This window comes from Carlito syrichta, unplaced genomic scaffold, assembly GCF_000164805.1.
Source record: "Carlito syrichta isolate Samal-C Ts95f unplaced genomic scaffold, Tarsius_syrichta-2.0.1 Scaffold288883, whole genome shotgun sequence".
NCBI lineage: Eukaryota > Metazoa > Chordata > Mammalia > Primates > Tarsiidae > Carlito > Carlito syrichta.
The window spans coordinates 1-11869 of NW_007232979.1; positions in this window are offsets into that span (position 1 = coordinate 1).

Consider the following 11869-nt stretch of genomic DNA (forward strand, 5'->3'; position numbering starts at 1 on the left):
AGAGTTCATCCCTATCATGGAGTTCTTATTGAGTTGTTGTTCTTCCACTTGGTTTTTTTGGTCTTTCTTTTGGTTTTGGGGTTGGTTCATGTATATTTTATTCTTTTCCCTGAACTCTTGTGAAGAACGTTGCTCTTTTTTCCTTTTCTTCTGTGTTTAGTACTTTCTTAAGTGTTTCATGTAGAGATGGTTTGGTGGTAGCATAAGTTCTTAGGGATTGGATATCTGAGAAAGATTTTAATTCTCTCTGGCTGATGAAGCTTAGCTTGACCGGGTATGTTATTCTTGGTTGAAATTGTTTATCTCTTAGGACTTTGAAGATAGGGCTCCAAGCTCTCCTATCCTGCAGGGTTTCTGCAGATAAATCTGCTACTATTCTGATTGGTCTTCCATGGTAGGTGATCTGGCCTTTTTCTCTTACTGCCTTTAGGATTTTTTCTTTTGTGCCTACTTTATTTAGGTGAATTATTGTGTGTCTAGGAGTTGGTCTTCTCATTTGTTGTCTTGCAGGGGTTCTCTGAATCTTTTATGTTTGAATTTTTGCATCACTGATTAGATAAGGGAAGTTTTCTTGAATGATCTCATGGAAAGTTTGTTCCAATGTGGTCTCTATCTCTCTTTCTGCCTCAGAGAGCCCGATTACTCTTAGGTTAGGCCTCTTGAGGTAGTCACTCATCTCTTGAAGGTTTTGTTCTGTCTTTTTGAGCTTATTTTCTGTGTTTTTAAGAGTCTGAGTTATTTCTATATTTTGGTCCTCAAGCTCTGAGATTCTTTCTTCCGCTTGGGTAATTCTGCTTTCCATGCTTATCAGTTTGTTATTTATTTCATTCACAGTATTCTTTATTACTGTTATCTCAGATATCAGCTCCTTCCTAGTTTCTTCTTGTGTCTCCTTAATTCTTTTTAATCTCTCCATTATTGTCTTGATATCTACATTTGCAGTTTGAGACCCTTCATTCGCTGTGCAATTAAAAAAAATTTTTTTTTAATTTTAAAGATGTGGGGTACAATTCAGGGTTAGGTGTACAAACGTTGATTATGCAGGTACCCTTGTTGATGAGGTGTACCCCTCTCTCCCCTAGCAGTTTCCTTCAACTGCCAATTCCACCCCCAACTGCTGTGCAATTTGAAATAAGAAGGCATCTAATGTTTCTTTCTCTCTGAAGCATGGTAGTATGAAATTATTAGAAGCCAGGTATGGTGATACACACTTGTAATACCAGCTACTGAGAAGGCTGAGGCAGGAGGACTGCTGGAGCCTGGGAGCTCAAAACCAACAAGGGCGACATAGCAACACCCCATATCAAAAAAAAAAAGGAAGCCAGGCTCTGTGGCTCAGCCTGTAATCCCACACCTTTGGGAGGCTGAGGTGAGTGGACTGCCTGAGCCCGCGGGTTCAAGACCAGCCTGGGCAATTTGGTGAGACCTCATGTCTATAATAAATCAAAAAATTAGCTGGGCATGGTAGTGCATGCCTGTAGTTCCAGCTACTCAGAAGGCTGGGGCAGAAGGATCGCCAGAGCCCAGCAGGTCGAGGCTGCGGTGGCCGGGAGTGTGCCATTGGCCTCCAGCCTGGGCGACAGAGTGAGACTCCAACTCAAAAAAAAAAAAGAGAGATAACTTTTTGAAATATATACAGTAGGCAAATAAACGAAGAGCTTCTAGAATTCTCTATGCTGAATTGAGCTTTGGGGTTCTGACTGAGGCAGCAGAAATTTGATTTATCAAAAATGTATTACAGATTGTTTTAACATGCTCTATTAGAGGCAGGGTAGCAAGCACTGGTTAGACATAGATAAATTTCCCGTAAGTAGGTTTTAGGAAACATTCAGCCATTTTATTTTATTTCTTGTTTGTTTTTTTTTTTGAGTCGTCCAGGCTGGAGTGCAGTGGCACGCTCACGGCCACTGCAGCCTCGACTTGCTTGGCAGGGGCGATCCTTCCACCTCATACTTCCAAGTAGCTGGAACTACAGGCATTCACTACCACACCCGGCTAATTTTTTGATTTATTGTACAGACGAGGTCTCGCCAAGTTTCTCAGGCTGGTCTCAGACCCCTGGACTCAGGTAGTCCTCTTGCCTTAGCCTCCCATAGTGCTGGGATTACAGGCTTGCACCACCATGGCCAGACATTTAAAAAATTACATTTTACTGCAGGCCAAGCTGGCAGCCTACCCCACCCTCTCAGCCAATCAAAAGAAAATCCCATTAGATGTAAGAATTGGACAGTACAATTGGTCAGCACATAATCACTAAAAATCCTTCAGGTTCTCTGTTGAAGGTTTGGAAATGATAATATGACCACCCCTGCTCCTATCAGAGGTGGAGGGGGCAGCTGTTAACTGTGCTCCACACTCAGTAACATACCAATAACGAGGGAGCTATATCTAGCTTGTAGTTGAGAGCAAAAGCAGGGTTTTTCTTTTTTGGGAAATTTGCCCTTGGCAGGTCTTTCTGCCATGAACCTTCCTTTTTCCTTCTCTTCTTCTTACTAATGAACTCTGCTTTAAAACTTTGCTGGCCATTCTAAAATTCATTTTAGGGTTGAGTCAAAGAATCCATGAGTTTTTGCACCACACCCCATGTGGTATCATCTCCAGTACATGTACAGAATTTAGGATCAGTTATTGGGAAATTTCTGCAGTTTTTATGCATTCTTATGACATTTTTTATTTTTTCTTAAACTGAGGCAGTAACCTAAGAAAGGTTTCTCTTACAAACCTCTTTGAAGGGTAAAACTCTGTTCAAAATCTTTTTGCTGAAATATGTGATTAGAAAACAAGGCACTGTAGCTTATGCCTATAACCCCGCACTTTGGGAGGCTGAGTGGGAAGATCACTTCGTGCCAGGAGTTCAAGACCAGCCTGGGCAAAATTCTGTTTCTACAAAAAAAATTTTTTTAAATTAGACAGGTGTGGTGGTGATCACCTGTAGTCCCAGCTACTTGGAAGGCTAAGTGGGAATTTCCCTTGAGTTTAGGAATTTGAGGTGGCAGTGAGCTACAATGGTGCCACTCATACCAGTCTAGGCAACAGAGCAAGACCCTATTAAAAAAAAAAGAAAGAAATGAAATATCTAATCAGTTTATATTGTACATTTTGAAATGGAGATCACTGTTGTTGTTTATACATACTTTTTAAGACAAGTGGTATGCAATTTTTTTAAGTCTTGAAAAGCACTATTGTATACTTCTCATTAGGATGCAATAAACTAATATAGTCTGATAAATGAAAAATCAGTAATTTGATATATAACACACTTTTTTTTTTTGAGTTGGAGTCCCACTCTGTCACCCAGGCTGGAGGGCAGTTGCATGCTCACGGCCACCGCAGCCTCAACCTACCGGGCTCAGGTAATACTCCTGCCTCAGCCTTCCAAGTAGCTGGAACTACAGGCATGTGCCACCACTCCCAGCTAATTTTTTTATTTATTGTAGAGACAAGGTTTCTCTATGTTGTGGCTCAGGCTGGACTCAAACTCCTGAGCTCAGGCAATCCTCTCACCTTCGCCTCCCAAAGTGCTGGGATTACAGGCTGGAGCCATCATGCCTAGCGGTAGACTTAATATCTTTACCACCAGCTCAAGAAGAGTAAAGCTGTTTAGTAAAGTCCACTCATCACTCCTGAAAATAGTTCACACTGTTTAGGTTAGTTCTGTGTGTGATTCTCTAACAGGTATGAAGAGAAAAATAACTTTTTTTTTGAGTCAGAGTTTTACTGTCACCCAGGCTGGAGTGCAGTGGCATGCTCACAGTCACCACAGCCTCAATCTGCTGGGCTCAGGCGATCCTTCCACTTCAGCCTTCCAAGTAGCTGGAAAGACAGGCATGCACTACCATGCCTGGCTTATTTTTTTTATTTATTGTAGAGAAGAAGTCTCACCATGTTTTTCAGGCTAGTCTCGAACCCTTGAACTCAGGCAATCCTCTCGCCTCCACCTCCCAAAGTGCTTGGATTACAAGCTTGAGCCATTGAGCCTGGACCTAGATGAGTCTTGCTATGTTGCCCAGGCTGGTCTTGAACTCCTGAGCTCAAGCTTTCCTCCTGCCTGGGTTTCCCAATGTACTGGGATTACAGGCCTGTGCCACCATGTCTGCCCTTGCTTATGTTTTTAGAATGGTTGTTTACTGTTGTTCTCACTGTATCTTGGGTGTGCCCTTACCAGTCTGTGATGCATTCAAGTCTCATTAGGGTACACTGAACTCTTGATAAGATTAGGGCAGTTAAATGTCACATGACATGTTAAAAAAAATCAGGGCAAGCAGTAAGTTCCCTTAGCCCAATATTTGTAGTGCTAGAAGGCATTACTTGGTTGAGGAACAGAGCTGATATTCAAATGTCTTTTGTGATTCCAGTAAGTCACTAAGTCCTACAGCATTACTGTCTAGTAGAATTATTATGTAAACTCTATATGTAACTTTAAATTTTCCAGTAGTCATATTTTTAAAATTTTAAAAATAAACCCAACATATCTAAAATACTATCATTTCAACACAATCAATATTTTAAAAGTATTAATGGAAATGTACACTTTTTCACACTAAGTCTTTGAAATTAGGTGTTTATTTTACATTTACAGTATATTTCAATTTGGAGGTTAAATTTTCATTAGAAATACCTGATCTGTATTTAGATTTCCTAAAATTTGCAATTGAAAAATTAGATTCATATACCCAAGTTGTTCCAAACATACTTCTTATTGGGATGTGGGAGGATTGCTTTTTTAAAAACATCTGTCACAGAAAATTTATTTTTAAATTAGTTAAAATTAAAAATTCAGTTTCTCATTTCACTAGCCACATTGCAAGTGTTCAATAGCCACAGATGACTAGTGACTACTATATTGACAGAGCAATTCCAGAGAACAGTGACAGTCTCAAATCTTCAGTAATCATTTTAGCGTTGGCATCTAGGCTAGTCCCATTCAATACAGTTAATACAAAGATATTGGAAGTTGGCTCAGTGTGGTGGCTCATACCTGTAATCCCAGCATTTGGGAAGGCTGAGGTGGGAGAATTACTTTTTTAGTAGGAATCTCACTCAGTCACCCAGGCTGGAGGACAGTGAACACTCCCGGCCACCGCAGCCTTGACCTGCTGGGCTCAGGCGATCCTTCCACCTCAGCCTCCCAAGTAGCTGGAACTCCAGGCACATACCACCATGCCCAGCTAATTTTTTGATTTATTATAGAGATGGGGTCTCACCAAGTTGCCCAGGTTGGTCTCGAACCCGTGGGCTCAGGCAATTCTCTCACCTCAGCCTCTCAAAGTGCTGGGATTATAGGTGTGAGCCACCGCACCCAGTCTAAAAATTCTTTTTTTATTTGCTAGTCATTTACTTTATTTTTTATTTTTTTATTTTAAAGATGTGGGGTATAATTCAGGGTTAAGTATGCAAACATTGATCAGGCACCTTTGTTGATGAGGTATGCCCCTCCCTCCCCTAGCAGTTTCCCTCAACTGCCAATCCCGCCCCACCCCATCCCCTGGCAGTCTCCCACTACAGCCAATTCCTTTCTTATAGTATTATGATAATTGATCAAGGTCTGCTTATAAGTGAGAATATATGGTACTCTGTTATTTGTTTCTGTGATAGATCATTTAGTATGATTGACTCTAAATCCATCCAAGTTGCTGCAAAGTCCACTAAGAATTCTTGAGCCCAGGAGTTCAAGACCCGTCTAGGCAAAAGTGAGACCTAGTCTCTAAAAACTCAAATAATTAGCCAAGTGTGGTGGTGCATGCCTGTAGTCCCAGCTACTCAGAAGGCTGACGTAGGAGGATCACCTGAGCCCAGGTGGTCGACGTTGTGGTGAGCCATGAATCACTGCCCTCTAGCCTGGGCAACAGAGTGAGTCCTCAACTCAAAAAAAAAAAAAGGAACAGGAAGTGACAGTCCATCATCCATCTGCCATTATAAAGTAAAAGGATGCAGGCTGCAGTGGCTCATGCCTGTAATCCCAGTACTTTAGGAGACTGAGACAAGAGGATTGAGTGAGTCCAGGGATTCAAGACCAGCTTGGGCAACTTGACAAGACCTTGTCTCTACATAAATCAAAAAAATTAGCTGGGTATGGTGGCGCACGCCTGTGGTTCCAGCTACTTGGAAGGCTGAGGTAGGATCACCTGAGCCCAGCAGGTTGAGGCTGCGGTAGCTGTGAGCATGCTTCTTCACTCCAGCCTGGACAACAGAGTAGGACTCTTACTCAAAAAAAAGAAAGAAAGAAAGAAAGAATATGTCGCTTTAAGATCATATATCATTTGTTCAGAAAAAAGATGATGTGTGTGAGTGTGAGTTCTAGAAGACATTGTAAGGTGGGACTTTGGGCCTTGAATATCCAGAAGGGTTTACATAGGAGTTGGTGAGGGGCCCCGGGTAGAGGAAATTGCAGAAGACTACTGGGGTGAAGGCACAGGGTTTGCGTGGAAAACTAAACTAGAAGAAATCAGTAACAGGCAGAGTTTAAGAACTTATGTTCCAAGGTCAAGCTCCTTGGGTGTGAATCCTGGCTCTGCTCTTGCCTAATAGTTTGACCTTGAGCAAGTTACTTAACTTCTCTTTTCCTGTTTATTTGCATATAAAATAGGGGTAATAATATTTCAAAAAGGGGTTGTGAGTTAGAAATGGATGAGTATATTTAAAGTATTCAGAATAGAACTTACTACTTAAGTGCTGAAGAAATTTGGCTGTTATTATCTGAGTGTGATTATTTGCTCTTTGCAGTCTATATATGGGGAGGGGGGAAACATAAAAAACCATAACTATCCTTTTCTTTTCTTTTTTGGAGGGCGGGTCCCTTATAGTACACTCAGAATTTGTTCTTCTGGATCAAACGGTCAACTAAAATTTTTACCTAGAAATTATGAGAAGGTTACATCACAATTTGCAGAAGAAACATCTCAGGTTGTAACAAACAAGCGACTGGTTCTTCCACTATGACAATGTACCTGCCCACACCTCTCTGAGTGTTCAGAAGTTTTTGACCAAAAAACGCCATGACCCCTTGCCCCACTCCCCCATTCACCCATTTTCACCCCAAGCACCTTTTTTTTGTTGTTTCTCTGAATGAAAAAAGTCCTCAAAGGGAAACATTTTGCCACTGTAGAAGAGGTGAAACAAAAAATGGCAGAAACACTAAAAGGCATCAAAATCAATAAGTTCAAAAACTGTTTTGAGCAGTGAAAAAAGTGTCTCAATAGGTGTATTGCATCAAACAGAGAGTACTTTGAAGGTGACTGAAGTTTAAACATGTGAGAATAAATACACAATTTTTTTCTTTTTTTTTGCACTGGAGTCTTACTCAGTCACCAGGCTGGAGTGCTGTGGGTACGCTCATGGCCACTGCAGCCTCGGCCTGCTGGGCTCAGGCGATCCTTCTACCTTAGCCTATTCTTCCACCTCAGTCTTTCAAGTAGCTGGAAGCACAGGCATGTGCCACCAGGCCAAGCTAATTTTTTTGATTTGTTGTAGAGATGATGTCTCGCCAACTTGCCCAGGCTGGTCACGAACCCCTGAGCTTAGGCAATCCTCTTGCATCAGCCTCCCAAAGTGCTGAAATTACAGGCGTGAGCCTACTGCACCTGGCCAGTTTAAATTCTAAATGTGCTTGGCAGGGTGGCTCAGGCCGATAATCCCAGCACTTTGAGAGGTGGAGGTGAGAGGATTGCCTGAGTCCAGGGTTTCAAGACCAGTCTGGGCAACTTGGTGAGACCTCGTCTCTACAACAAATCAAAAATATTAGCTGGGTGTGGTGGCTGGCTTCTGTGGTTCTAGCTACTTGGAAGGCTGAGGTGGAAGGATTACCTGAACTCAGCAAGTTGAGGCTGTAGTAGCTGTGAGCATGCCACTGCACTCCACCCTGGGCGACAGAAAAAAAAAAAATTGGAATTATTTAACCTACTTCCAAATGTTGTAATGGAAATTCAATTAGTTCATTCAGGAAGCAGGCACCTTCCACTTATTAACTTTAGTCTTAGGAAAATTATTTGTCTCTCTGAGTCTCAATTTCCTAATCTAAGAAATAGTTACTCTCTTTGGCTCAAATATATAGCATATGTGAAATGCACAGCATAGGCACTATCACAAAGCAGCAATTATTACTAATTTTTAAAAGACTTACATTTTGATGATTTAGAGACCTCCAGCAACTCAGAAAATCTTCAGATTAATTAAAGGTTTCTGCAGCTTAAAGTTTAGAGATCTTTGTATTTCTAAGTATACAATCACTTTTGCAGGCAGGAATCAGAAGGAATTAATTACTTTTTACTTCCTTATACCTGTGGTTACAGAAGGTAGACAAACAGGAGCCTTAAAAAAGGACAAACCAGCCAACCGACTTAGAGGAAGGTGGAGGGCTGTTTACATAAGCCAATACCTTAGCAATGACTCCATGATCTTTCTCTCTTAAAAATTAACTGTAGTGAGTTTAAGTGAATAATTCGAAACAATTTAGAGATGGAAAAGATAGTTTGCATTTTATCTTGTTTCAACAAGTATAAAAGGACTTATTTTTTAAATTTACTGTGTCTCCTGTCACCTGTTTTCAAATCTCTTTCTCCTTATCAGGACATTATTCTTGGATCTGGAACCTACCCTAACCCAGGCCTACCTCATCTTAACTTGATTATATCTGCAAAGACTATTTCCAAATAAGGTCACAGGTGAGGAATGGGGTAGGACTTAAATTTTTTTTTTTTTCAGGGGCACATTTAAACCCACAAAAGGTTCCAGCTATTATGAGACAATATAAAATATGATGAAGATGTATCCTTCACAAATACAGTTGTGTTCTCAAGTCTCTAGCTTTATCTCATTAGGGAGAAAATACCAGCCAGTTATAGGTTACAAATTCTAGGCAGGTACAAGAAAAGTTTATTAGACAATACAAAGGTTAACATTTATTGAACTCCTACTTTGTGTCAGGTCCTTTGCTAGGTGTTAGGGATACAAGAAAGAAAATGATACCACTGTCTGCTCTGATAGAGTTCATTCTGGTAGCCTGAGCAGGTTCATCATTATGGTGACAGTAACAGCCCTGTATTAATAAAGCAAGCAAACAAGTTATCCTTATTACCTTAGTAAGTCAAATAACAGAGATAATCATTAAATACAGTTTTATACACTGCCTACTTCAACAAAACCCCTAAAATTGAGGGGATAATTTCCTTGCTGAAGATGAGTTAACTTTTTTGCAATTAACTACTCATATGGCATGGGAACACTAGGGGAAAGTAAAATGGAGAGCATATCAGATGAAAAGAGGGTAAGGTTCCTACCAGCTATCTGACTTCCTTGCTTCACTCAACCTTACCCCTCACCCAGTAGGAACTAGAGATACTTGCTCTGCTTGGGCTCCCTGATGCATGAATAGACACTAACCACCAACACTTAGAGTAAGTCGCCATGTTAGGTCCTTACTTCCAGCCACTCTGGACATGTTTTATACAATTATAGGATTGTTTTATAATTAGAAAGGAAAAGGGAAATTTATTGTTACATTCTAAATACCTCATTAAACATTTTAAAATTCATTTTTTTGTAGCGATGAGGGTCTCCCTATGTTGTCCAGTATGGTCTTGAACTCCTGGGCTCAAGCAATCCTCTCACCTCGGCCTCCCAAAATGCTGGGGTTACAGGCATGAGTCTGCTCCTTGCCTACATACCTCATTTTATAGGTGAAACTAAAGCTGTAGAATGTGTCTTGATCATGGCCATCCAACTGTAATAGTACTATAAGCTTTATGAGAGCAGTGACCCTCTCTGGTTTTGGTGGCCTTTGTGTTCTCAGAAACTAATATGTACCTAGCAGGCAGAACTCAGTAAGTGTGTGTTTCCTGAATAAAACAATTTGCATAATGAGTCAGAAATAAACCTCTTAAACACTTTTTCTATTGCTATAATGATTTCAATTTTTTAAACAGATTTAAGATTATTAATTTAAAAATTTCAGGTTAGTCTAACAAATGTTGATATCATTTACCCATTTGCTGTTAAAACTTGATTATTTAAAAGAGAATAGTTTGTGCTACAGATTAGCCTTTTTTTTTTTTTGAGTTGGAGTCTCACTTTGTCCCTCAGGCTGGAGTGCAGTGGCATGCTTGCGGCCACTTCAGCCTCGACCTACTGGGCTCAGGTGAACCTTCTGCCTCAGTCTTGCTGGAACTACAGGTGAGCATCACCACGACCAGCTGATTTTTTTATTTATTCTAGAGATGAGGTCTTGCCAAGTTGCTCAGGCTAATCTCGAACCTCAGGTCTCAGGCAATTCTCTCGCCTCAGCCTCCCAAAGTGTTAGGATTACAGGCATGAGCCACTACACCCCACATATTCAATATTCTTGGCTGCTGTCAACATTTTTCTTGTCTTTATATCTACTGCAAACTAGGTAGAGGGAGAGGGGCTGAACCACAGATCTTGTTGCCTATTCACCCAGTAAGTCTTTTACAATAGCTGTTATTTGGTCTCAGCTGTTGTGCTAAATTTAGAATTTTGGATTATCTGTAACTGTTTTGTCTTCCATTACCAAGGGTAATTGAGAAGTGATCATAGAACAAGTAAAACTTAACTTCATTTTTTAAGCACTACATAATACAGTATTCAATAATATAGAGTCAAATCCACTGGGAGTTAACATTTGTCATCATTTTATAGATTAAGCCATTTGTCAGACATTTCATCTTCATGATGCCTGAACGTTTCAGTGAAAATGAAATGTTACCCCTAAATGTTCTGTTCTGCTCTGACCAGATACAATCTTGGAGTTAAGGTTAATAATTGCAGTTATGCACGTTATTTTGCTGTACATATCTAAACATCTAGAAAATATTACTTTAAAAATAATATTTCAAAATAGTCTTTTTTCATAAGAACTTTATCTGAGGTCAAAAAAAATGCAGTTGCAATCTTGTGCCTCACAAAACTTTTCTGATGTGAAAGTAATACATACTCATTGCAAAACTTTGGAAACAGCAGAAAAGTACAAAGAATAAAGCAAAAGAAAAAAAACCCAAAACTTTAGACCTGTCCTAGTACTTTCCTGTTGTGATTCTCATATGCAAAATTATTTCTATATAAAAAAAAATGTTGCTCATGAAACCAAAGAGCCTTGCAAATTTTGTACGTCTTGTCCTCATTTGGGCTCATACCCAATATGTACTCTGACTATAAACTAGCTAATGGTCACAGCTCTTGTTAGGATTGCTTTTTTTAACTACACCAGATTCTTGTCATCTGTTTGTGTTTAAGTGATGACAACATCACAACACGAAATGTCATCATGTCACATTGTTATAACACAACAAAATTACAGCTCCTCAACAATAACATGCTGTCAAGTGTCCTCCTGCCCATGCGTCAGTGTTTTAGAAGTTATAAAAGTTATTTTTAGCACAGCGAGTACCTTGGAAGCTTGGTTTCCGAATCTTACTACAATCCCTAGTGATCTGGGAAACTCTCGCGGGGTGGGCGGGTGGCTTCCTGTTCTTCAATTCCCCACTCCCCAACAGGCCAGGCTGCCCACCCTCCTGCCCGGCCGCCTTCAACTCGAGTTCGACGGTGCGCTGCAATCCACTCGGGGCTCGATCACAAGTCTGCGCCAGCATCCCGTGCGGAGGAGGAGGAGGAAGGGACTATAATTATCCTGCCCGTCTGGAGCAGGCCCTCGGATGACATCTCCCCAGTTACCCCGTGCTCTAACAGCGCAGCTCGGATTCCTGGTCTCGGACCCGCGCCTCCGCCTGCCGCGAGCGCCCCCAAAGTGCCCGGCGCCACTCGGGCTTCCCGGGCTCCGCAGGCCCCTCCCCGTCGCCGCCGCCGCCGCCGCCGCCGCCGCCACCGCCACCTCGGCGCCCTCGCGCCCTCTCGCCGTGCG